Below are 25,908 nucleotides of genomic sequence, written 5' to 3'. Positions count from 1 at the left end.
AGTACACACTGCTGTCACTGTTCGTCGGTGATAGAGGAATTGAATTTTTAAGGTAGTGTATTGGGTGCTGATCAAACAAGCTGTTTTGTCCTGGGTTGTATCAAATCTCTTGAGTGCTGTTAGAGCTGCACTCATCCAGGCAAGTGGACAGTATTCTATCAAGCTTTTAACTTGTGCTTTGTGTCATGGGAATGTCACTTTAAGAAATGTTTGTCTGCTTAAGTGGCTGCAGTGATGCCAGAGTGTGGGTGGAGCTGAGCTCTGGCTCTGCTTTTTAGTTTCGCTTTGAGGAAAAGCTTGGGTGTGTCGGTGTTTTTTAGTTTCGTTTCAGTGTTGGAGCTGCAGCCAGCCAAAGAAGGTGTAATTTTGATCTCTCTGCCATCTAAAGACTATCTCTAGATCATTTGGTGAATTCAGAGTGATAACTGCTCTCAATAGAGAATTTAAACCTGGTGTGCTTCTGTAAAAAAGGTTTTTGTCTTATGGGTGTTAAAAGGAAAGTTTAAGGATTACTTAGAGTGTTGTATTCTTTGGGGATTGTATTTGAATTGATGGTTGCTAAGATGTTCACTATATGTTTTAAAAAGGTTAACTGAGTTCATAGAATAAACATTGTTTTGCTTTAAAAAATACTTTACCATTTCTGCTGTACCACACCTGTAGAGTGGGCTGTGTGCTCCCTATACCACATTCTGGTAAAAGTTGTGGGTCAGATGATCTCTATGATACACTTTGGGGTTCTCTAACCCCTGGCCCATAACATTTGTAGATTGTGGACAAGATTTAGAAAAAGTCAGGAGGTGAGTTACTCACTGCAGAATTCCCAGCCTCTGACTTGCTCTTGTCACCACAGTATATATGTGGCTGGTCCAATTCAGTTTTTAGTCAATAGTAAACCCCAGGATGTTGCTAGAGCGTGATTCAGAGATGGTGATACTATTAAATATCAAGGAGAGATAATTAGCTTCTCTCTTGTTGGAGATGGTGATTGCCTGGCACTTTTGTGGCGTGAGTGTTATTTACCAATGGACTGTCCAAGCCTAAATATTGTCCAGGATTTATTAGCAAAGCAAGCCCATAAGTGGTTCATTTACACTGTTGTGTTAATATGACATGAATAGAAATCCCAAACTATATATATACAAATGTTATCCTTTTTGTTTTTTAAAAGGACTTTCTGCTGAACCAAATAAGATGGCTGTTGAAGCTCACATGACCAGCAGGAGTAAAAGGACCAAATAATCCTCCTCTCCTCATCATTGAATCTCACCGGGCAGCACGGTGGCACAGTAGTTAGCAGTGCGGCCTCATGGCACCAAGGTTCCAGGTTCGATACCGGCTCTGGGTCACTGTCCATGAGTAGTTTGCAGATTGTCCCTGTGTTTGCGTGGGTTTCGCCTCCACAACCCAAAGATGTGCAGGGTAGGTGGATTGGCCATGCTAAAAAATTGCCCTCAATTGGAAAATATGTATTGGGTACTCTAAATTTATTTAAAAAACAAATCATTGACTCTCGCACCCAATTGTAAGAACATTGTCATCACAAAACCAGGAGACTCAGATTAAAACTCGTTCTGCATGCAGATCTGTTAACAGACGAATCTCAAACTTGAGACTATCAAAGTCCAGTTCAAAAGTGTATCACTAAAAGGACAATGGACATCATTTGCATATTGACAAGCTTACCCCTCAAGTGGAGCCAGAGGATCTACCTAGGCAATGGCTTTGCCACACTCAATGCCTCAATATGGATGGTAACTCTTTCAAAATCTCATGACTGGAATTTCTTTTGCAATATTTTAAGTAAGTTTTTAACATTGTCAGTATAACAAAGAAAACAAACCCCACCCCAAACAGAACTAGTATAAAAAGAAACATTCACAACACCCCTCATCTTGAAATACAGAATGAACTGGCCCCATCTTTTATAGAATATCTCAATCGCCTGTCTCAAGGTGAAGTTAACTTTTTCAAGATGTTGGAATTCCATTAAGTCCCCCAGCAATACTGAGGCACAGGGCAGAGAAACTGACTTCTATCCCAACAAGACCCGCTTGCGAGCATCAACAAGAGGAATATTAAAACATCTGCCCCCGACCCATCTACAGCTCCAGCAGGTCCGACACCCCAAATATGGCCCCAATGGGATTGGGCTCCAAATCCATTTGCAAGATTGCTGACATGGCACTGAAGAACGAGCCCTTAAACCTCCCTAGATCAGGGCAAGACCAGAACATGTGAACATGACTGGCCGGGCCTCTCCCACACTGCTCACACTCGTCCTCCACTCCCTCAAACTGCCCGCTCATCCTCGGCCTCGTTAACTGTGCCCTGCGCACCACCTTTAATTGAATCAACCCTAATCTCACATACAAATTTGTTGTGATCACCCTACGCAACACTTCAGATCACATCCCCTCCCCCAGCAGCATCTCCAACTCCTCCTCCTACTCAGCCTTAACCTCCCTCCAGAATCCTCCTGTAAATCCTTTGAGGTACCCCCTCTCCTCTGTTCCTGCCAGCAACAGCACTCTCTCTAACAATGAGGCGGGCGACATCACCAGGAATGTCTGAAAAATCTTCCTTGCAAAATCTCGTATGTGCATATACCGGAAATTCTCGGTCCGTGGGATCCCATACTTCTCCACCAACTCCTCCACACTCGCAAACCGCCCCTCCAGAAACAAATCCCTCATTCCTATCACCCTTTGTCCTCCCACCTCCAGAACCTAGCATCTGATCTAGCCAGTTCAAACAAGTGATTTGCGCAGATTGGCGACATCTTCGGTACTGCCCCAAACTTAAAATGCTGCCAAAATCACCTCCAAATCTTCAAAGTCGCTACCACCACCGGATTGCCCGAGTATTTCCCTGGGGATAACGGGAGTGGCACTGTCACCAGCGCCCGCAACCCCAACCTCTTATTTGAACCCGCCTCCACCTTAACCGAAATATCCTCTTGGTCCCCGTACCAGCCCAGCACCTTGCCCGCAATCACCGCCCAGGAGCAATAAATCAAATTCGGCCAAACCAAATGGCCGACCCCTCTGAAATACAGCTTTCCAAATTCTGGCTACCTTGCCCGCCCAGATAAACAACGTAATCAACCACTCCACCCCCTGGAAAGACATCTTCAGCAAAAATACCGACAGGTATTGGAATAAAAATAGAAGCCATGTTAAAATACTAATCTTTATCGATTGAACCCGACCGGCCAATGAGAGAGGGAGGCTATCCCACCACCTTGACCCTACCCACCAGGCTTGCAAATTTCAATTTACAGAGCCAGGCCCAATCGCAAGCCACCTGCATCCTCACATACCTAAAGTGGAAGGTCGCCACACGGAACAGTAACCCCCCCAAATTTGTCCCCCTCTTCGGCAGAGAAACTGAAAAGCACTCACTCTTCTCCAAGTTCAGTTTTTATCCCGAGAAAACCCCAAATTGAGTCAGCAGCCCCATTATATCCACCGTGGGGACTGGATCCGAGATGGACAAAAGCTCATCGCATAGAGGGAAACTCTATGTTCCAGCCCCCCCTCACTATCCCCCTCCACTGACTGCCTCAATGTGATGGCGAAAGGCTCTATCGCTAATGTAAACATGAGAGGGGACATAGGGCACCCCTCCTTAGGCCAGTGTTTTTCAAACATTTTTGCCCGGGACCCATTTTTACCAACTGGCCATCCTTCGGGACCCAGGTCAGCTGACCTTTGTGGACCAAGACTACGACCTTTGCGACTCACGCTGGCCAACCTTTGCGACCCATGTCATCTGAATGTCATGACCCATGCCGCCTGAACTTCGCAACCCACCATTTACACTTACCTTTAATGTAACAGGTGGTCCTCACAACCTCACTTGCTTTGTCATTCAATGTTACAATTTTGCTAAGGACTTCAGCTGATGATTTAAGCTCTCACTGCACCCGTTGAAAAAAAATTCAAGAGGTTTGTCCTTGAACTCACCATGTTTAGTCCTCCAATGCTTTTGAAATTTTGAGAGTTTTGATCTTACATTTGCCAGTGCTTCCCTCCATATAACACACATGAGTTTTGTCTCCTGATTTGCATTGGCACAATTCATAAACCCATACCTCAAGAAAACATCTTTCTGCTGCTTTGTTCCTGATTTCAGCTTTCTTCATGGCTTGTTCTCTAGAGGCTCTGGAGCTCACACCAGCACTGCTGGCAGTTACATATCGGAGGAATCTCTCTCGCTTCCAGGTAATTCATGGGTGTCTTGAAAAAGTTGCACTTTTTCTTTTTAACTTGAAGGTTGTGGCTCTGTAAATTCTTCATGTGTTCCTGTTAACTCGGACCGGTGATGAGAATGTCATCTAAATAATATTACACTCCACTGAGTCCACTGAGAATTTGATCCATGGATCTCTGAAAAAGAGCAGGTGCAGATGTTATTCCAAAAGGAAGTCTTCTATAAAGAAACAGACCTTTGTGCGTTATGATGGTGAGTAGCAGCTGCAATTCGGCAGCCACATTCATCTGCATATATGCCTGTGAAAGATCAATTTTACTGAATTCTCTCCTGCAGAAAGTCCAGCAAACAAATATTCAATCAACAGCAGTGGATAGTGATCTGTGTACAAAACCAGGTTAATAGATGTCTTAAAATCTCCACACATTTTCACTGAGCTATTATGTTTCAATACAGGAACTATTGGGGTTGCCCAAACACTTGTACCAACTGGTTCAGTGACTAATGTTTTGGACTAACCTTTCTATTTGTTTGACAGTTTTAAAGGCAGAAACTTCAACTTTTGATGATAAATTGTCTCAGGTATTAACGACATAGCTGAGCTTGTATCCACTTCCATTTTGATTTTGTGACCCTTGACTTATAGATATGCCCAAAAATGTTGGAAATCACCCCGCACCTAGTTTCATCTCCTGAAGATGCTCGGGTACATCGTCTTCTGAATGGTCTTGAACTTCATCGACTAATTTATAGACATGGTTAGTCTGCTTAGATGTGTTTTTTTATCCCTTGCAATCCTTGGTGTGGGAGAGGTTTTCTGAGCCCAACATATTTTGGCAGTATGGCCCTTTTTGCCACAGTTCTTGCACTTATTTTCTCTACTCCAGCATTCCCCAGCTGAATGGACAACCATTGTGCATCAGTGATCTGGCTGCCCCCTTGGAGCCTTGCTTCTTGTGGTATCCATTTTGTGGCTCATTGCTCCAGCCCTATCTTCTGTGAAGATACTTCTGTTGCAAGCCTATTGACGAGGAAACTTCAACAGCAACTTTGAGAGTTAAGCTGCTTACAGTAAACAACTTCCTCTGAATAGCTTCACTGTGGAATCCATAAGCTAGCCTATCACAAAGAGTCTCAAGTGTTGCACCAAACTTGCAGTATTTTGCTAACCTTCTTAAAATCACTACGAACTGTAAAATATTTTCACCTTCTTCCTGACTACAGCAGTGGAACCAAAACCTTTCTGCAATTAACAATGGTCTAGGTGAGAAACGACCTTCTAAAATTCTTGCTATAGTTTGCGACAAGACCTATCTCCTGGTTTTACTGGATGACCTAAGTTTTATAGCAACGTAAAAATTTTAGGCCCTCCCGAATTGAGAAAAGTTGCGGCATTTAGGTTCTCCAATGCTTGATTTTCTATGAGGTATAATTGGGATCTTTCCTCAAATGAGTTCCAGGTCTCACAGTCTCCATCAAATCATTCATGGTGCCCGTTTATCCCCCCATTCCTGATACCGGCTCTTCGGGTCTATACGTAAACTTCCTCCCTTCATATTTGTTTGGATATATGCCACAAATGATCTCTTTATCCTATCTTTTTGCCTGACTCTGGTTTGACTTTTTCCCTGACTCTGGTTTGACTTTTTCCCAAGTAGTAGACTGTACAGAGTCAGAAGACTTCTTTTTTTCTTTAAATATAAATATAGAATACTCAATTCTTTTTTCCAATTAAGGGGCAATTTAGCTTGGCCAATCTACTGACACTGCACATCTTGAGTTGTGGGGGTGAGACCCAAGTAGATACGAGGAGAATGTGAAAACTGCACAGGACAGTGTCCCGGGGGCAGGACCGAACCTGGGTCCTCGCCGCCGTGAGGCAGCAGTGGTAACCACTGCGCCACCGTGCCGCCCATGGGTCAGAAGGCTTCTGAAACCCTGTTCCTGCAGACCATTTAACTTTGACACGTGTGCAGTCCCTGTAGCCTAGACTCTACCCACTTCAATGGCAAGCAAGTTTGTGAACTATAGTTCTTCTTACTCACAGTGTGTTCCACTATTTTTTTAATAACCTTCAGCATTGGCAGCTTGTGTGTGTGTGTATGTGTGTGTGTGTGTGAGTGTGAGAGTCCTGTCCCAAGAAACTTTCTCCCCTCCCGAGGCTATCTCCACTGCTTTTGTCAATGAATTTTCTCTTTCAGTGATTTGTTTCCTTGCCTCAATCCTCATCGCCAGTTTTCTCTTTTGTTGTATCTCTGAGTTTGCCACAAAGAGGAAAGGTGTGGAGGTGTCCACACTCCGTACAATGAGAGGTTTTATTGGGTGGTGTTGCTCATACAATCAAAGATTAAGAACGGAAAGCCCGCATTAAACACTCTGCTGACACTATACAGATCATGTGATGTTTCACCAGCAGGGATGTATTCTCTGATACATATCCTTTTTGAAATAAATGTGGAGAATGATTCATGACTTGAGTGACCAATATTACATCTATTTAATCCATTGACGACTGAGAAATTCTCAGACCACTGTTTTAACACCAACTGTAAAAGGCTCCAGAAACCCAGCTGGGCAAACAGCTGGTTACCATCTTTCAAGCCTTTGAAGCCTGTTTGATTTTAAATGTCTCTTTTGACATTTTCCTGCCAAGTGGTCCAAGCACAAAAATCCCATCATACTGCAACATTATTAGTATGAAGGATTTTCGTATTGCTGTCTATAGCCAGAAACTCATCAGGACTGAACTCTACCACGAAGGATACACCTTCTGGAGTTGACCCTCAGACTCTGGAAAGCACGTGGAGTAATATTAATTTTGTGTGGTTCTTGTACTATTACCATCCATAGTTGCAAAACTTTCCTGTTTAAATCTCCACTTACTGTGCGCATGTGTGCATATGCGTGTATGTGTAGATGCAATTATGTAAAGAGGTGGGACATTGAGAATACTTCTCCCCTTGGTTTTGAATGTGAAATAAACTAACTATCTGAGTCAACATCTTCTTAGTTAATCATAGTGTGAGTTCACAAACTGAGGATTTGACATAACATGTCACGGCATACTTTAAAAATAATTCAAAACACCTCCTGCTTCCAAACAGTTGCTGAGAGGAAAGAAGTACAGTTTGCCTGTCTCTCCTATTTGTAACAACACTTGCTAGAAGTGATATTCATTTGTACTCAGTGACCTATTCTCTGCGAACAAAAGGAATATGTTCAAGCCTTCCATCTGTTTTGAATTAACAGGGAGATTCGGAAACCTACAATTCCATGTTGCTTTCTCCATGGCAACACTTCGGCCAATTGGAATTGACTTGCCAACCTGTCAGCTCCATTTTCTCGAGTTGTATAAATTTTTAAAATATATATATTTTTGATCAGATTTTAACATTTTAACAATCAAACACATAAAACACATAACACTTACAAAATAAAACCAACCCAAAACAACCATCTGGACCTGCCCTCGACCCCCCCCCACCCGACCAACTTCCCCCCTTCCCACCATCTCTCCCCTCCCCCAGCAGTTGGCAGCAACCAGCTCCCCGAAATGCAATACAAACAGACCCTATCACTTGTGGAATCCCTCACTCACCCCCTTCTCAGAGCAAATTTCACTATTTCCAAATACAAGAATTCCTTAGATCCCTCAGCTATACTGAGGCACAGGGTGGAGAAGGAGACCTCCATCCCAACTGCGAGTGATCAACGAGGCAAAGGCTAAAATATCTGCTCCCACACCCGTCTGCAACTCCGGCAAGTCCACCACCCCTAATATGGCCCCCAGGGGACTAGGCCCTAAGTCCACATGCAGGATCGCCGACATGGATCTGAAGAATGACCCCAAAACTTCTCTAACTTGGGGAAGGACCAGAACATGTGCATGTGATTGGCTGGACCCCTCCCACACCGCTCACAAGTATCCTCCACCCCCCTCAAACAACCAGCTCATCCTCGACTTCGTCAGGTGTACTCTGTGCACTACCTCTGTATCAACCCAGCTTCGTATACGAGGTCGAGGCATTCACTCTCCGCAGCACCTCAAATCACAGTCCTTCCTCAAGCGCCATCCTCAACTCCCACTTGGCCTTAACCCCCTCCAGAGATACACTGTATTCCAAAATTATCCCATAATTCGTCGAGATGACCCCCTCCAACTCCATTACTGACAAGACCCCCTCCAGTAATGAGGAGGATGGTGCCTCCGGAGCTGTTGTATAAATTGATGTGATGATTTGAAATTTGGTGTTCTTGGATTTGTCCTGATGAGTGAACCGTTGCAGTTCCACAGTACTGTTAGCGAGGGAGTTCTAGGATTTTGACCCAGCAATGGTAAAGGAACAGCAAAAGGTGGTGGTGTTCCGGGTATCTGCTGCTCTTGTCCTTCTCGATGGTAGCAGTTGTGGGTTTGGAAGGTGCTGCGGAAGGAGCATTGTTGAGTTACTGCCCACGCATTCTTAAAATCCTGATGTGGCAATTGAGGATTTCTGCTTAAGTTCAGCGACAGTTCAGCGTGTTTATCGGGTGAGTCACTGAGGTTTGCCGACCAGGAAGGAAAGAAAGAACTGTTTGCAAAGCACCTTTCATATCTTCAGTCTATTTCAAAGGGCTTGACAGCCTGTAGATTCTTCCTAAAGTGTGATTGGTGTATGCCACATGGCCATATATGGCAGTTAATTGTTCACAGCAAGAACCCACAAATAACAGAAGAATGAACGACTAAATAATATATTTCTGGTGGTGTTGGAGGAATGTTGGTCATGGTATCAGACAACTCCCTTCCTTCCTTCCTTTGAAGATCTCTTTATTGGGCAGCACTTGCTTCTAATACATACCTTCAACCTGGGGAAACTCAATCGCGTTCCAGCTGTCAAAGGTCCAACTGAAAGGTGGAAGCTTCATAATATTAAAAACAACACTTTTTCTCCTTAAACTTTGTGTAAAGTTTATTTAATTATCTTGCTTTGACAACGCAAAGCCTTTTCACTCCAAACCCCTGTGGTAATAGTTCTTGAATGAAATGAAGCATGGGTTAGGGCAGGGGTGGGCAAACTTTTCCGTGCAAGGGCCGCATTCAGAAATTCATAATTTTAAAGGGCTGCATAGTATATTAATTAATAGCCCCGGTTGTAACCAATTAGCGTGCGGTATATACCCCAGCGCTTCCCCCGCCTGCATCCTGCCTTTAGCCCTCTTTTTCTCTACTTTTCAAAAATGGCGCTTCACCCGGTTATGATTCTGGGCGCCTCATATAGAACATAGAACAGTACAGCACAGAACAGGCCCTTCGGCCCTCGATGTTGTGCCGAGCAATGATCACCCTACTCAAATCAACGTATCCACCCTATACCAGTAACCCAACAGCCCCCCCCCCCCCATTAACCTTACAAAAAAAAAATTTTAAAAATTTAAAGAAAATTTTTTTTTTTTGATGACTTGATCTTGGTGGGCCACATAAAGACCTTTGGCGGGCCGCATGCGGCCCACAGGCCGTAGTTTGCCCACCCCTGGGTTAGGGGGACTCAATGAGTCAAACTCAGCTAGGTCATTTACCCCAAACTCTTTTTACATTTGTCACTAAATGCTGAAATGGTAATTGGAAATACAAAGCTGTGTACGTTGTAACATAAAGTACGTCAGACCATCAGCACATCATGGAATCTCGATTGTGTGCACTAAACTGAAGCTGGCACAATGGGTCTCACATTACTGTGGTTCACAGTTTCCATCGGTAAAGGAGGTAAAAAATCTTCTTCATAATTGTTTTGTAGTGTTGTATCCGGCTTATTGAAAGATATCCAATCCTTGTCTGTCTCATGAGGAGATACACCTTTGCACTATCTTTAACATGAATTTTGTGTCTTTTGAATCTGAACGAAACACTTGGTATTCTTGGAATGCAGTATGCAAATAGTGCACCTCTGTTCCCTATTCCACATACACAATGCAGACCTGAATGGGAAGAGGATGGGAACTTGTATCGACATTAGAACATCACAAGGACAAAATTGGCTGCATACAGCCACCCAGTCAGCCTTGCTGCCAGCTTGGCGCTGTATCACTTTCAGCTCAGAGGCAAATGGTTGTGAGTTCAAGCCCTGCTCTGGAGGCTTGAGCACTCAATCAAGGGTGACACCTTAGTGAATGAAATATCGCACAACACAGTTTTGAAGAAGAACCTGATGTATTGATCAATATTTGCCCAAGATCATGACCATTATTGCTGTGGGTGAACCTATTGCCACATTTCTTACATTATATCCAGAACTTGGGTGGCATGGTAGCACAGTAGTTAGCACTGTTGCTTCACAGCGGCAGTGACCCAGGCTCAATTGCTGGCATGGGGTGGCTGTCTGTGCGGGGTCTGCATGTTCTCCCCATGTCTGCGTGGGTTTCCTTCTGGTATCCCGGTTTGCTCCCACAAGTTCCGAAAGACATGCTATTAGGTGATTTGGACGTTCTGAATTCTCCCCCTGTGTACTGAAACAGGCGGCGGAGTGTGGTGACTGGGGGATTTTCACAGTAACTTCATTGCAGCGTTAATGTAAGCCTACTTGTGACACTAATAAAGATTCTTATTCTTCTTACTGCACTTCACGAAGTATTTCATTGGCTGTACACCAGTTTGGAACATCCCAAGGTTGTGAAAGGCACGATATAAATAATGGGACTTCAGCAAGGGAACATCAAACCTGAGTCTCCACCCCCCCCCCACTCCGTTATACACTGACACCCACAGCAGGATATCCTTCCAGTGGGATTTGGTGCAAATTTTCCCAAGCATGGCCCTGACGCCGTAGACCTGCGGTGGTCAAGGGGTCAATGATGTTGGGCTGATGTGCCCGCCCCAAAAACCCATTGTAAGACCCCATTCCCCTCCACAATACTTTTTTTTTTTTTTTTTTAAATTTAGAGTACCCAATTAATTTTTTCCAATTAAGGGGCAATTTAGCGTGTTCAATCCACCTACCTTGCACATCTTTGGGTTGTGGGGGCGAAACCCACGCAAACACGGGGAGAATGTGCAAACTCCACACGGACAGTGACCCAGAGCCGGGATCGAACCTGGGACCTCAGCGCCGTGAGACTGCAGTGCTAACCCACTGAGCCACCGTGCTGCCCTCCCCTCCACAATACTAATCCTACATTTCAAAGGCTTTTAAATCCCTTGGCAGCCTTTGAAATGTAAATCTTACATTCAATTTCACACAGCAGTACATTGCATTAGCCAGTGATTGACAATTTTATGACTCCAGAGACAGATGCTTGGTGGATTGGTGATCTATCTTTCCCTTCACGCTTAACTGTATCTCAAATACCCTGTTTTGATGCTAACCACAATGTTTATAGACACTCCTGTTATGATTTGCAGCGCCTTACCACATCAAAAGCTGCTTAGTGCTGTGACAAAGCAGAAGTGAAAGTACTTAACTGCTGCTTTAAACACTTTTCTCTGATGTAGCAGGTGTTAGGGAAGGGTAAATTAAAATGTAGCGATTTTTCATTCTCCTGCTCTTCACTGGACTACTCTTCAGCTTTCAGGCAGGGGTGACTGATGGACTCTCTGATGGGGGTCTCTGTTGGGAGTCTCTAGGGGGGGTCTGATGGGAGAATCTGATGGGGGAATCTGATGGGGAGTCTCTGATAGCGGATCTGATTGTGGGCGCCTGGGAACGGTCAGGGTCAGATCATCCTCAAGTATGCATGCTGAGGGGGTGGCCCATTATTCCCATTTAATATTCAGGTTAATTCTGCTCTGTTTATTTAAAGGAATCACCTATATTGTCACAAGTAGGCTTACATTAACACTGTAATGAAGTTACTGTGAAAAATTACCAGTTGCCACATTTCGGCGCCTGTTCGGGTACACAGATGGAAAATTCTGAATTCTCAGCTGGTATGGGAATTGAACCATACTGCCGGCCTTGTTCTGCATCACAAAGCAGCTTTCTCGCCCACTGAGCTAAACCAGCCCTACTGTTTGTTTATTTATTTGTGTTGTCTCCATGAGTAACCTCTCTAAAACAATTTGCACAATGATTTTTTTTAAATAAATTTAGCGTGGCCAATCCACGTACCCTTCACATCTTTGGTTTGTGGGGGCGAAACACACACAAACTCGGGGAGAATGTGCAAACTCCACATGGACAGTGACCCAGAGCCGGGATTGAACCTGGGACCTCGGCGCCATGAGGCAGCAGGGCTAATCCACTGCGCCACCGTGCGGCCATTTGCACATTAAGGAGGGAATAACCTAGAAATCCATTGGATAGAATGAAGCCAAACAACAATAAAACTAATCAGAATGCTGTGTAACAAGCTTTCAGAGTACCAGAATTGCAAAACTGAATTTATTCCTGTACCATAAAAAGTGCTGAATTAAAGAAATACATTAGTTCACCAGTTGTCTAGTTCACTTGTCAGTTGCATGGGGGCAGAATTTTCATTGTGTAGGGAGGGGGCCCTGCCGTCGGATCTCAATATCGGCTGACTGCTCGAAATGGTGGCCCGATACTGGTATTCCAAAGGAATCCTGTGAGCTCTCCTCCTGTATAAATTAGATGGTAAAGGAGAGGAAATCGCAAATGGCCGCCACTCATAGATCATAGATCATAGAATTTACAGTGCAGAAGAAGGCCATTCGGCCCATCGAGTCTGCACCGGCTCCTGGAAAGAGCACCCTACCCAAGGTTAACACCTCCACCCCATCCCCATAACCCAGTAACCCCACCCAACACTAAGGGCAATTTTGGACACTAAGGGCAATTTATCATGGCCAATCCACCTAACCTGCACATCTTTGGACTGTGGGAGGAAACCGGAGCACCCGGAGGAAACCCACGCACACACGGGGAGGATGTGCAGACTCCGCACAGACAGTGACCCAAGCCGGAATCGAACCTGGGACCCTGGAGCTGTGAAGCGATTGTGCTATCCACAATGCTACTGTGCTGCCACTCCTTTTTTTAAAATAAATTTAGAGTACCCAATTATTATTTTTTTCCAATTGAGGGGCAATTTAGTGTGGCCAATCCACCTACCCTGTACATCCCTTTGGGTTGTGGGGGTGAAACCCATGCAGACACGGGGAGAATTTGCAAACTCCACGCGGGACAGTGACCCAGGGCCAGGATTCTAACCCAGGTCCTCAGCGCTATATTCCCAGTGCTAACCACTGTGCTGCTCAATGGCCGCCACTCTTCGCACCAGTGGAGATCATTAGCGAGTCTCTGCTTATGGGAAAACTTAGTTTCCAGAACGGAGAATCCAGCCCCAATAGATTTAAAAGTGTGCAACAATTTTACAGTGGCAGCCCACCCGTGACCTAGAAATAATTTCACAATTTCTTAGTTTCCCTAATCCTACCATTACATCTGGTGCAGCCACAACATCCACAGTAGAGATGGAGGCAGTCTGCTAACTGCTGTGTCCTGATGTCTACGATGACTTTGGTGGACATCTTTTGGTTGCCCAAAGACTGGAAGGCCCCGGCCTGAAAAGGGTCTCCTGCTCAGGGGCCGATGCAATCTCTTCGGCCTGAGCAGCTGGAGTGGATGGGATCACAGGCAGAGGGAACTCTGAGTGGATGCGCACCCTTGGAGTGTCCTGAGAGGAGGCTGACACGAATCCTCCCTTTGGGTACCCCGAAGGCCCCACCATGAGTCCTCTGCTGAGGAGGGTGTGCACCTGCAGGGAGGTCAAAGTGCCTCGTCCTCCAGTTGCCGACATCTTGATAGTGCTCGACAGGGTGTGTGGCCACAGAGTCCAGGGCCAAGCGCAAATCTGGCAAAACGTACTCCGATGTAATTGGGAGGAGGTTTTCTTGCCCCGGCCTCCCATAAGGCATCTGCTATCCGCCGCGATATCTCACACGCCCGATTCCCGCCCCGGCCTCCCATAAGGCATCTGCTATCCGCCGCTGTATCTCACACGCCCGATTCCCACCCCGGCCGCCCATAAGGCATCTGCTATCCGCCGTGATATCTCACACGCCTGATCACCGCCCTGGCTGCCCATAAGGCATCTGCTATCCGCCGCTGTATCTCACATGCCCGTCACCGCCCCGGCCGCCCATAAGGCATCTGCTATCCGCCGCGATATCTCACACGCCTGATCACTGCCCCGGCCTCCCATAAAGCATCTGCTATCCGCCGCGATATCTCACACGCCCGATCACCGCCCCGGCCGCCCATAAGCCATCTGCTTTCAGCCGCGATATCTCACACGCCCGATCACTGCCCCGGCCGCCCATAAGCCATCTGCTTTCAGCCGCGATATCTCACACGCCCGATCACCGTTCCGGCCACCCATAGGGCATCTGCTATCCGCCGCGATATCTCACACGCCCGATCACCGCCCCGGCCGCCCATAAGGCTTCTGCTTTCCGCCGCGGTTTCTCACACGCCCAATCACCGCCCCGGCCGACCATAAGGCATCTGCTATCCGCCGCGGTATCTCACACGCCCGATCACCGCCCCGGCCGCCCATACGGCATCTGCTATCACCCGCGATATCTCACACGCCTGATTCCCACCCCAGCCGCCCATAAGGCATCTGCTATCTGCCGCGATATCTCACACGCCCGATCACCGCCCCAGCCACCCATAAGGCATCTGCTATCCGCCGCTGTATCTCACACACCCGATCACCACCCCATCCGCCCATAAGGCATCTGCTATCCGCCGCGATATCTCACAGGCCCGATTCCCACCCCGGCCGCCCATAAGGCATCTGCTATCCGCCGCGATATCTCACACGCCCGATCACTGCCCCGGCCGCCCATAAGGCATCTGCTATCTGCCGCGATATCTCACACGCCCGATTCCCACCCCGGCCGCCCAGAAGGCATCTGCTATCCGCCGCTGTATCTCACAGGCCCGATCACCGCCCCGGCCGCTCATAAGGCATCTGCTATCTGCCGCGATATCTCACACGCCCGATTCCCACCCCGGCCGCCCATAAGCCATCTGCTATCCGCCGCTGTATCTCACACGCCCGATTACCGCCCCGGCCGCTCATAAGGCATCTGCTATCCGCCGCTGTATCTCACACGCCCGATTACCGCCCCGGCCGCTCATAAGGCATCTGCTATCCGCCGCTGTATCTCACACGCCCGATCACCGCCCCGGCCGCTCATAAGGCATCTGCTATCCGCCGCTGTATCTCACAGGCCCGATTACCGCCCCGGCCGCTCATAAGGCATCTGCTATCCGTTGCGTTATCTCACACGCCCGATCACCGTCCCGGCCACCCATAAGGCATCTGCTATCCGTCGCGATATCTCACACGCCCGATCACAGCCCCGGCCGCCCATAAGGCTTCTGCTTTCCGCCGCGATATCTCACATGCCCAATCACCGCCCCGGCCGACCATAAGGCATCTGCTATCCGCCGCTGTATCTCACACGCCCGATTCCCACCCCGGCCGCCCAGAAGGCATCAGCTATCCGCCGCTGTATCTCACACGCCCGATTCCCACCCCGGCCGCCCATAAGGCTTCTGCTTTCCGCCGCGGTATCTCACAGGCCCGATTCCCACCCCGGCCGCCCATAAGGCATCTGCTATCCGCCGCGATATCTCACACGCCCGATTCTCACCCCGGCCGCCCATAAGGCATCTGCTATCCGCCGCGATATTTCACCCGCCCGATTCCCACCCCGGCTGCCCAAAAGGCATCTGCTATCCGCTGCTGTATCGCACACGCCCGATCACCACCCCGGCCGCCCATAAGGCATCTGCTATCCGCCGCGATATCTCACACGCCCGTCACCGCCCCAGCCGCCCATAAGGCATCTGCTATCCGCCGCGATATCTCACACGCCCGTCACCGCCCCAGCCGCCCATAAGGCATGTGCTATCCGCCGCGATATCTCACACGCCCGATCCCCACCCCGGCCGCCCATAAGCATCTGCTATCCGCCGCTGTATCTCACACGCCCGATCACCGCCCCGGCCGCCCATAGGGCATCTGCTATCCGCCGCGATATCTCACACGCCCGATCACCACCCCGGCCGCCCATAGGGCATCTGCTATCCGCCGCTGTATCTCACAAGCCCGATCACCACCCCGGCCGCCCATAGGGCATCTGCTATCCGCCGCTGTATCTCACAGGCCCGATCACCACCCCGGCCGCCCATAGGGCATCTGCTATCCGCCGCGATATCTCACAGGCCCGATCACCGCCCCGGCCGCCCATAAGGCATCTGCTATCCGCCGCTGTATCTCACACGCCCGATCACCGTCCCGGCCGCCCATAAGGCTTCCCCCAGCACTTGATCCCCTCGCCCCCCACCAGAGCGGCCGCTGACTGTGTCTGCAGCCGCCACACAAGAGTTGCGACTGGCCAGATGTTGTTAGAACCATGAGGTCGGGAATTCGTCAGGTCGGGACCGGAGCATCGCTGGGAGGGCTTCTGGCAATGGCCCCCCAGCCGTGCCGCGTAAATCACGCAGGGACCGAAGAATTGTGGGAGCGGCACCAGGCCCGATGCTATCGTAAAAGTGGATTCTCCGCCCCCGCGCCGAAATCAAAGAGAATCCAGCCCCAGATCTTTCAAATCCTAAGAGCAATGTCTCACATGAATTAATGGATCTGTTGACAGATCTGGGGAAAATTTCAATTAATTGTTTTCAGAATTTGTTGCTAAATCCTTCATGTTGAAATTTTCCAGCATTTAATTTAAACATCAATCGTCAGCCTAAATAAAACTGTAAACAGCAACTGCCCTCAACTGCATGTGCTGAGACTGCCATGTTCCTGGGCAGTTAGTGTTCCTCCGAACGATGCCTCTAGAGGGCGCAGTTAGGTAAGCCAAGGGTAAAGGTCTTTGTAAATCTGAGGGTTGAATCAAAAAGGATTAGTCAATGCGAAGGAGTAATTATTATTGATAGAGATACAAGCTGGCCATTGCTCTGTGCGTTATCATATAAATACTTAACACACTCCTATTAAATTCCTCTGACCACTATCCCGTCTTCTGGATCAGTCATTAAATTGAGGCCCTCTCTGACCTTGCAGGTCAATGTTCACCCCACTCTCCTGGCCAATATTTATCCTTCAGCCAGCATCCTGAAAACCTGGTCACCAACGAATTGATATTTGGTGGGAGTTTGTTGTATGTAAATTGACTACCACATCTCTCTACAACGTAATTAGGCTGCAGATGTACTTCGTTGGTTATGAAGAGTGCAGGGAGATCCCAAGTTCAAGAAAGGAGCTATTTAAATGCAATTCTTTCTTATTTGAATGGAAGGGTTAACCTTTTAAAAGAATGGATGGAGGAACTGGCAATCAAAATGCAAAGCATTGTCGGAAAGTAGCTGACCGAAGGTATCAGACATTTAATCAGGATGGAGGGATGTGTTGAGGGCTTCCTTTAATAGTCAGGTTATTTCTGCTCTGTTTATTTGTTTATTTATTTGTGCTGTCTCCATGGGTAACTTCTCCAAAACAATTTGCACAATAATCAGGGAATTACTTAGAAATCCATTTGATAGAATGAAGGCAAGCAATGATATAACTAATCAGAATGCTGCGTAATGAGTTTTCAGAGTACCAGAATTGCAAAAAGAATTTATTCCTGTACCATAAAAAGTGCTGAATTAAAGAAAACGTTAGTTCACTAGTTACATCGAGCCATACAGGATTGTAGAGGCCAAATGGGTCAGCTAACCAAACCAGTGTAAACAACAGGTTTATTTGCTACAAAAACCCTCCTCCAGCCTTTGCTTTATTTCATCCCAGCCTTTGATTCCTTTCTGATTAGCAGCCTTCCCGAACGTGAGATTAGAGCTTGCACCTTGGTGGCCAACTCTGTGTTAAACTTCACCTGATGTGGCTCAGGAATCCAGTCTGTCATGGCATTCCCTACCTCAGTTGCTGCAGATGAAGACAATGGTCTGAGAAGCTGCACAATTCAATGGTCTCTGTTTATCCTTCTTTGCTAGCTGGGCTTTGTGTTTCTCTTTGTCTCTTCCATGGCTGCCTCCAAGCTGCCAGCCTCCAGAGATGTTTGCCAACTTCATATCTTGCTTGCCTTGTAGCAGGGGTATGGGCGTCCAGCACCCAGTGCCTAGTTCACTGCACAGCTCTCCTGTAAATAGAAATCATAGAATCCCTACAGTACAGAAGGAGACCATTTGGCGCATCAAATTTGCACCAACCATTTGAAAGAGGACCTTACCTGGGCCCAATCCCCCATTCTATCCTCGTAACCACACATTGGACGCTTGGGGGAAATTTATCATGGCCAATCCACCTAACCTGCACATCTTTGTACTTTGGGAGGAAAGCAGAGCACCGACGCAAACCCACGCAGATACAGGGAGACTGTGCAAACTCACCCGAGGTTGGAATCGAACCCAGGTCCCTGGTGCTGTGAGGCAGCAGTGATAACCACTATGCCATCGTGCCGTCCCTTTGATCTTGCTTCTTTTGGCAAAGTCTAATATTGTTGGATTGTTTCTAAGCCAGCTGGCTGGGAAATCCGAAGCTAGGAATTGTGTGGAGAACAGATATTTTATAAGTGGAACTTTCTGATAAGACCATGTAGCAGAAGTCCAACTGTATATAAAAAGCAAGTGTTGCAAAGGTAATTTTGGGGAAATTCTGGCATTTGAAGAGGGTATACATAATTGCTGAAATAATGCAAGTTTGCAGGGGATGGAGATGCACCTCTTGTTGTGCCTCCTTGAGGTTGTGACTATTATTGCTTGCGGCAATGAAAACGTTGGTTAGGCAAAACCGGTCAGCAAAATGGGTAATGAATAAATCTTTCTTTTGTTCCGGACAGTGTTTATGTTTGTTCAGTTCCTGAAAGGGATGAAGGAGGTTAGGGCACCTCATCATTCTTTACCACCAGGAGCCCAAGAATGATCCTTAATGATCATATGCTGAGGAGAGGGCAGGGTGACAACTTGTCTTGAGGCCTCTGGCAGCCTTTCCTTCTGTCTCTGTCCAATAACTAGTTTTATAGGTTATCGTGTTGGTTCTATATGATACCTTGACGGCTGATTTACAATCATAATAGTAATAATTTTTATTAGTGTCACAAGTAGGCTTACATTAACACTGCAATGAAGTTACTGTGAAAATCCCCTCACCACCACACTCCGGCACCTGTTCGGGTGCACTGAAGGAGAATTCAGAATGTCCAATTCACCTAACAAGCACGTCTTTCAGGATTTGTGGGAGGAAATCTGAGCACCTGGAGGAAACCCACGCAGACATGGGGAGAACGTGCAGACTCTGCACAGACAGTGACCCAAGCCAGGAGTCAAACCGGTCCCAGGCACTGTGAAGCAACAGAGCTAACCACTGTGCTAACGTGCATCAAGAACACTGGGAAAACAAGCTACAGCTCCCACCACCTATAAGGGACATGGGTAGCATGGGACCACCATTTCCTAGTAGCCCTCCAAGACACTCGCCCTAACCAATATGGATTGCTATTCCTTCATCTGTGTCTAGGTCAAAATCCATGAACTTCCTTTCTAATAGTATTTAGTATCTTCACCATGTGGACTGCACTAGTTCAAGAAGAAAGATCATTGCACCAAACTCTGCAAGGGAAACTTGGGATGGGTTTAATTAGCACCACATATATCCTGACAATTATGAAAGGTCTGAGGAAATACTCGGATGTAAAATATTGGAGTTCAGATGCAATGTTCAAGTTGTTAATACACATGCGGGGAGGCAACGCTGGACAATCCAGGTGCTTCTCATCTACGGTTCAAAATGAGCACAGTTTGTATGTGTTTTATTATCAGTTACAACTAACAGCATTAGGTAAAGAAAGGTCACAGCACAGTGGCCTCCAGTGGGCTGATAATTGTGCTGGTATTCTGGTAATTATTCTGGTAATTGCATTACAGAGACTGTATTGTTTTTCCAGAGACAGCAATGCATGTGTGTTTATTTTGGGTAAAAGGTTTATGGAAGTGAATGGATGTTGTTTGGGACCATTAGGCTGTGCCACACTGGCCTCCTCCATTTCTTAATGGGATTATCCTGTGTCATTGTGTTGTTGGAATGCACGAGACTAACCGCCCCCCCCCCTTACTCCCCGCTCCCCCCCCCCCCCCCCCCTCCTCAGCGTTCCCTTTGTTCCCTCTGTCCATTTGTTTAGAATGGGATACAGCAGGTTGCTTTGAACTAGTATCTATTTGTTATTTGCAAGTTTTTAGCTGAACTCTTTGCACAATTCAAGTTCTCTTGCAAGGCTGTGGTTGCCTGTGTATATTTCCGCACCCTGGCTGCATTCTAAAGACAAATTCTGCACTTGCAATTAATAACAGTAAAATTGGATGGAGCTCCGTTTAACAGTTCCCAAGATGGCAAATAGAGGCCTTGGAATGTGCCAAGTGGGGAATTGCATCAAGGACTTAATTTTCAATAATGATAACTGAAAATGCCAGCAAAGTTGTTCAGGCAGAACTGTGGAGAGATAAACAATGTTAATGGGCACGTTTGTACGGCCTCATCGCACCCGACTCGGTGACGTGACAAGGGCATTAATTCTCGCTGGAGGACTTTGGATAGAGGACGTTTGGGACGCCTGGTGAGATCTAACGAGATCTTGTGAGATGGCGTGATCTGGATTTCGCCGTCACTGGGTCAGATTCAGATTTGCATATTTAAATGAGCAGTTAGTTTCACTTAGCGATGTCTGCTCCAGACTATCCCAAGGCCCAGGATCGAACGCCCGTGGCTGGGAGACCTCCTCATGGCGCCGTTTAACATTGATTTCCACAAACATGGACCAGGCGTAACAGCACTTGAGGGGGTCTCCCAGGCGCAGAAGGCCCTGGGTGGTAAGGCTTTGGGCAGGATAGAACCCTAGCACCCCTGGTACTGCCAGGATGCCAAGGTGGCTCTGCCAGGCTTGCAGGGGTACTGTCAGGGTATCAGGCTGGCATTGCCCAATTACCAGGTTGCCCTTGCCAGGGATCGGGCCTGGGCCGGAGGTGGGGGGGGGGGGGGGGGGGGTGCCCTGCCCTTACGATAAGCGGTGAGGGGGGCCTGGGGAGCCCCTAATCGGTAGTTGGAGTGTTGGAGGTGTCTGGACGCTGCAGTGTCGTGGGGGATTCAGAGACCAGAGAGATCGTGACGGCATTTAGAAATGGTGCCCCGATCCCTTCCTACACTGTCGAGCTGAGCTGAGCTGGTCAGTGCAGTAGGTGAGGTTAGTGCAGCTTCGGTGGGCAATACCCTGCAGAAATCCCCCCAAAAAAGAAGCCCGTTTAATAGTGGGGGTCTTCTTAGCACTGCAGGCACCACAAAACACCCGCTATTCATGCCCAGAACTGGATTCTGTTTTTTCCCGTTGCATCATGCTCCACATTTCAAGTCTATGGTCTTTCATCAGAACTCAACATTTTCAATTTTTTTGGAACTGTGTTAAAGCTCAGCAAAATTAAACTTTCATTCATGACCTCAGAATGTTCACCAGCTCAATCAACAATGCTGACAAAAAGCCAATTAATCAGTACCTGGGTTTTCACAAATTTAATATTAGATCTGCAATGCAACCTATGCAGCTCGCCCATGACATCACAAATCCTTTGGGGGAAAAAATTCCAAACTCAAAGTCCATTTGAAGCTTAAAAAAAAGCTGGTTAAGATAGAAAAATACTGCAATTGTACAGTAACATAAACAATCTTTTATCACTAACGAAGGTCTAGAACTTGAATTGAGGTAGCGGCAAAAGATTATGATCAATGAGTGTCTGACTCCAGTCAATTGGCAGCCATTCAGATGGATTGGAGTCTGACAAATTGGAGCCAGCATTGTAGAAGTATTTTTCCTTGAAGATAATAATTATGTCGAGGTTACGCACAGTGACCTGTGTCGTGGAAATATTCTCGGAGTGAGTCAAGCACACGGCATAGCGTTGCACAGGAGGTTCGTTCCATTCAGGGCTAGGATTGAATATTCTCTGCCTTCAATGGATTATTCATGAAACCAGCCTTAAACAAATCTGCACTCGCACTATCGGCACCAAATATATATGTGTACTCAGGACAATGATATGAAAACCAGACCCACACTCACCAAACTGGAACAAAAAACATATCAAATTATCGCTAAGACCACAAAGGCTCATTAAACCAATGTAGGAAAGATCTATTATCCAATAACCCAACACAAAGACAAACCCACAAAACTGACAAACCTTTCTAAACACGGAAAAATGGGCTGGATTCTTCGCAGCCCTGCGCCAAAATTGCGTTTGCCGCGGGGGCGGAGTATCAACTTTCACACCAAAATCAGGCCGGGCGCCGCTCTGGCGATTCTCCGGGACGCGAGATCAGCCTTTTCATGCATTACTCCACGTGGCTGGGGGACCATTGCCAGAGGCCTGCCCCGCGATTCTCTGCTCCCAGCGGCCGAGTTCCCAACGACGTGATTCTAACCATCTATTGCCGTTCGGGAACTTCGCGTGGCGGCTGCGGACATAGTTCGTGGCCGCCCTAATGGGGGGTGGGGGTATCGGGCACTAGTCTGGGGGGGGGGGGGGGGACCTTATGGTTGGCTGGGGGACATATCGGGCCGGACAGATGCAAGGGCACGCATCCGATTAGGGGGAGGCTACATTTTGGAGCACGGTGCGGAGGCCGCCACCATGCTCATGTGCAGACTCCAGACTGGAAGTGCGGGAGCCTGTATCCGCAGCTAAAGCTGCATGAATCACTCCGGGTCCCTGATAGCCCCCTGCAGGACATTGAATTGTTTTTTTTTTAGATAACCCGGGAGTGCAACACCAGCGTTTTACACCTGCATGGGGACATAGCCCCATTTTGGGAGAATCCAGCCCAATAAATTTATAAATATCAAAACAACACAAAGCCAAACTCAATCCTGTTTAAATAGATCAAAAATACACTCCTGCATGACACCATCATGGAAATCCAACCCATATCTTCTGAACCAGGCTTATCCAAAACAAGACTTGTGGGCCATTATCCGGCCTAACAGGCCTCTCTATCTGTATTACAGGACCAGTTCAAAATGCCGGAAAGTGAAGGTGAAGATTTGCCAAGAGTTGCTCCTCCAACCACAGGCTTTTTCTCTCCTGCGTTTTCTCCTGATAGGGTCACTAGTTAACCTATCGGCAACAAATGTGGGAGAGAACCAGTGTCTGATGGGAGGAGCAACTCCTAGCAGTGGTGGAAGAGTCAGAGTGACTACCAAGATGAGAGAGTTTCTGCTGATGGTTGGGAGAGAACGGCTGCTGGTGGGGGAAAAGAGTGGCTGCTGTTGGGGGAGAGAGGGTGGTTTTTCATGGGGAGAGACGGTGGCTGCTGGTGGGGGGAGAGAGTGATTGCTGGTGGGGGAGGGAGAATGGCTGCTGGTGGGGGGTTAGAGAGAATGTCTGGTGGGAGAAGAGATTGGCTGCCAGTAGCATATAAGTATGTGTGTGAGTGAGTGAGAATGTGTGAGTGCGAGTGAGTGTTTTTGTGTGTGAATTGAATTTGACTTGCATTTGATTTAATGTCACATGTATCGAAGCACAGTGATAGTCCAGATAAATAGTTACATACATTAAAAAACAGGGGCGGCATTCTGTAATCCCGCGGCAGTGTCCACGCTGTCGTAAACACCGTCGCATTTTATGATGTCATGAACGGGCCGCTGCCAGGACTAATTCTGGCTTCTACAGGGGGCCAGCACGGCACTGGAGCGGTTCGCGCCGCTCCAGCTGCCGATCCCAGCGCGAACTGTGCGCTGCAGGAACTGCGCAAGAGCAGAGGCGCCAGCGCAAACGTGCAAAGGCACAGCGGTGCCAGGCCCAACGTGCACATGCACAGTGGCCTCCGTCAAGGCGCCGACCCTGGCGCAACATGCGCAGGGCTACAGGGGCCGGCGCGTAGGAAAGAAAGCCCCCAGCCAGAGAGGACGGCCCCCCCCCCGGGTCAGAGCCCCCCACCCTCCCATTCCCCCCACCCCACAGGCCGCCACCCGACCCTTCAATGCCGAGGTCCCGCCGGTCCATTTGGGCCGGAGATTAGCGGGGGGGGGGGGGGGGGGGGGGGGTGGAGAGGGCGGGGGTGGCCACGTAGAGCGGCTCGCGACCGGCGCTGTGCCAACCATGCCAGCGGCCATGGCGACGATTCTCCGCTCTCCGGAGAATCACGTGCCAGCGTCAGGGTGGCATGGTCCAGTCACGGGGATTCTCCAGCCTGGCCCAGGGCTGGGAGAATTCCGCCCAGGACATGCATAAATACACAATGTATATACATAGGCATAGGCATCAGGTGAGCATAGTACTACTCAGTAGAGAAGACGTGTGAAGAGATCAGTTCAGTCCATAAGAGAGTTATTCAGGAGTCTGGTAACATCAGGGAAGAAGCTGTTTTTGAATCTGTTAGTGCTTGTTCTCAGGCATTTGTACCTCCTGCCCGATGGAAGAAGTTGGAAGAGTGAATAACCCAGATGGGAGGGGTCTTTGACTATGCGGCCTGCTTTTCTAAGGCAGCGGGAGGTGTAGGCGGACGGCAGGTTCATGCTATCCACTGCGCCACCGTGCTGCCCTAATACTCATTATTTTTATCAATTTATTGCTTTGAGTTTGCTTTATTTTTGCTCCGCAAGTTGTTTATTTTGTTTGTACCTCAATATTTTATTGAAATCCATGTTTACTATTTTTTAAAATAAATTTAGAGTACCCAATTATTTATTTCTTTTCCAATTAAGGGGTAATTTAGTGTGGCCAATCCACCTAACCTGCACATCTTTGGGTTGTGGGGGTGAAACCCACACAGACATGGGGAAAATACGCAAACTCCACATGGACAGTGATCCAGGGCCGGGATTCAAACCCAGGTCCTCGGTGCTGCAGTCCATCCATGTTCAATGTTGCGACAAATTCAAAATTTGCTCATTGCTCATCTGAGTGATCCCCTCTTGTGAATAGGCTTGTTAAGCCTGCTCTAAACCAACATCAAAAGCAGATATTCCCCAAAACACGAGAGAAACCAAGCCCATTACAACAAGAAAACTCAACAATATCCTCAAAACCAGAATAACAAAAGAAAAAAGATTTACATTTACATGCTGGGCAGCATGGTGATACAGTGGTTAGCACTGTTGCCCCACGAGTCAGTGAGCGTCAGAGCGTGAGAGGGGGGGGGGGGAGAAGAAAAGAGAGAGAAAGAGGAGGAGCCGGGGAGGGGATCACCACCAAGGCCGAGAAAAAGCCTGCCATTAAGTTGCAAAGCTCAGATGGAGAGATCTTTGAGGTGGATGTAGAAATAGCAAAGCAATCCATCACCATCAAAACCATGTTGGAAGACCTAGGTATGGATGATGAAGGTGATGATGATCCAGTACCCCTCCCAAATGTGAATGTTGCTATTCTGGAAAACGTGATCCAGTGGTGTACACATCACAGAGATGATCCTCCCCCACCAGAGGATGATGAAAACAAAGAAAGGTGAACTGATGTTTTACCTGTGTGGGATCAAGAGTTTCTGAAAGTTGACCAGGGTACACTCTTCGAATTAATTCTGGCTGCAAATTACCTTATCATCAAGGGCCTTCTAGATGTATCCTGCAAAACCGTGGCAAACATGATTAAAGGATAAACCCCTAAAGAAATTTGCAAAACATTCAACATCAAGAATGATTTTAGTGAGGAAGAAGAAGCACAGGTACGGAAGGAGAATCAATGGCGTGAAGAGAAATGA

General features: G+C 47.7%; 1 pseudogene; it reads left to right on the top strand.

The window, feature by feature from the left end:
• Positions 1 to 1,194: 1,194 nt before the first annotated feature.
• On the top strand, positions 1,195 to 25,908 carry LOC119968673 (annotated as a pseudogene).

The sequence above is a fragment of the Scyliorhinus canicula genome, chromosome 7 (genome assembly GCF_902713615.1).
Source record: "Scyliorhinus canicula chromosome 7, sScyCan1.1, whole genome shotgun sequence".
Taxonomy (NCBI): Eukaryota; Metazoa; Chordata; class Chondrichthyes; order Carcharhiniformes; family Scyliorhinidae; genus Scyliorhinus; species Scyliorhinus canicula.
This window is presented reverse-complemented; position numbering and strand designations above follow the sequence as displayed.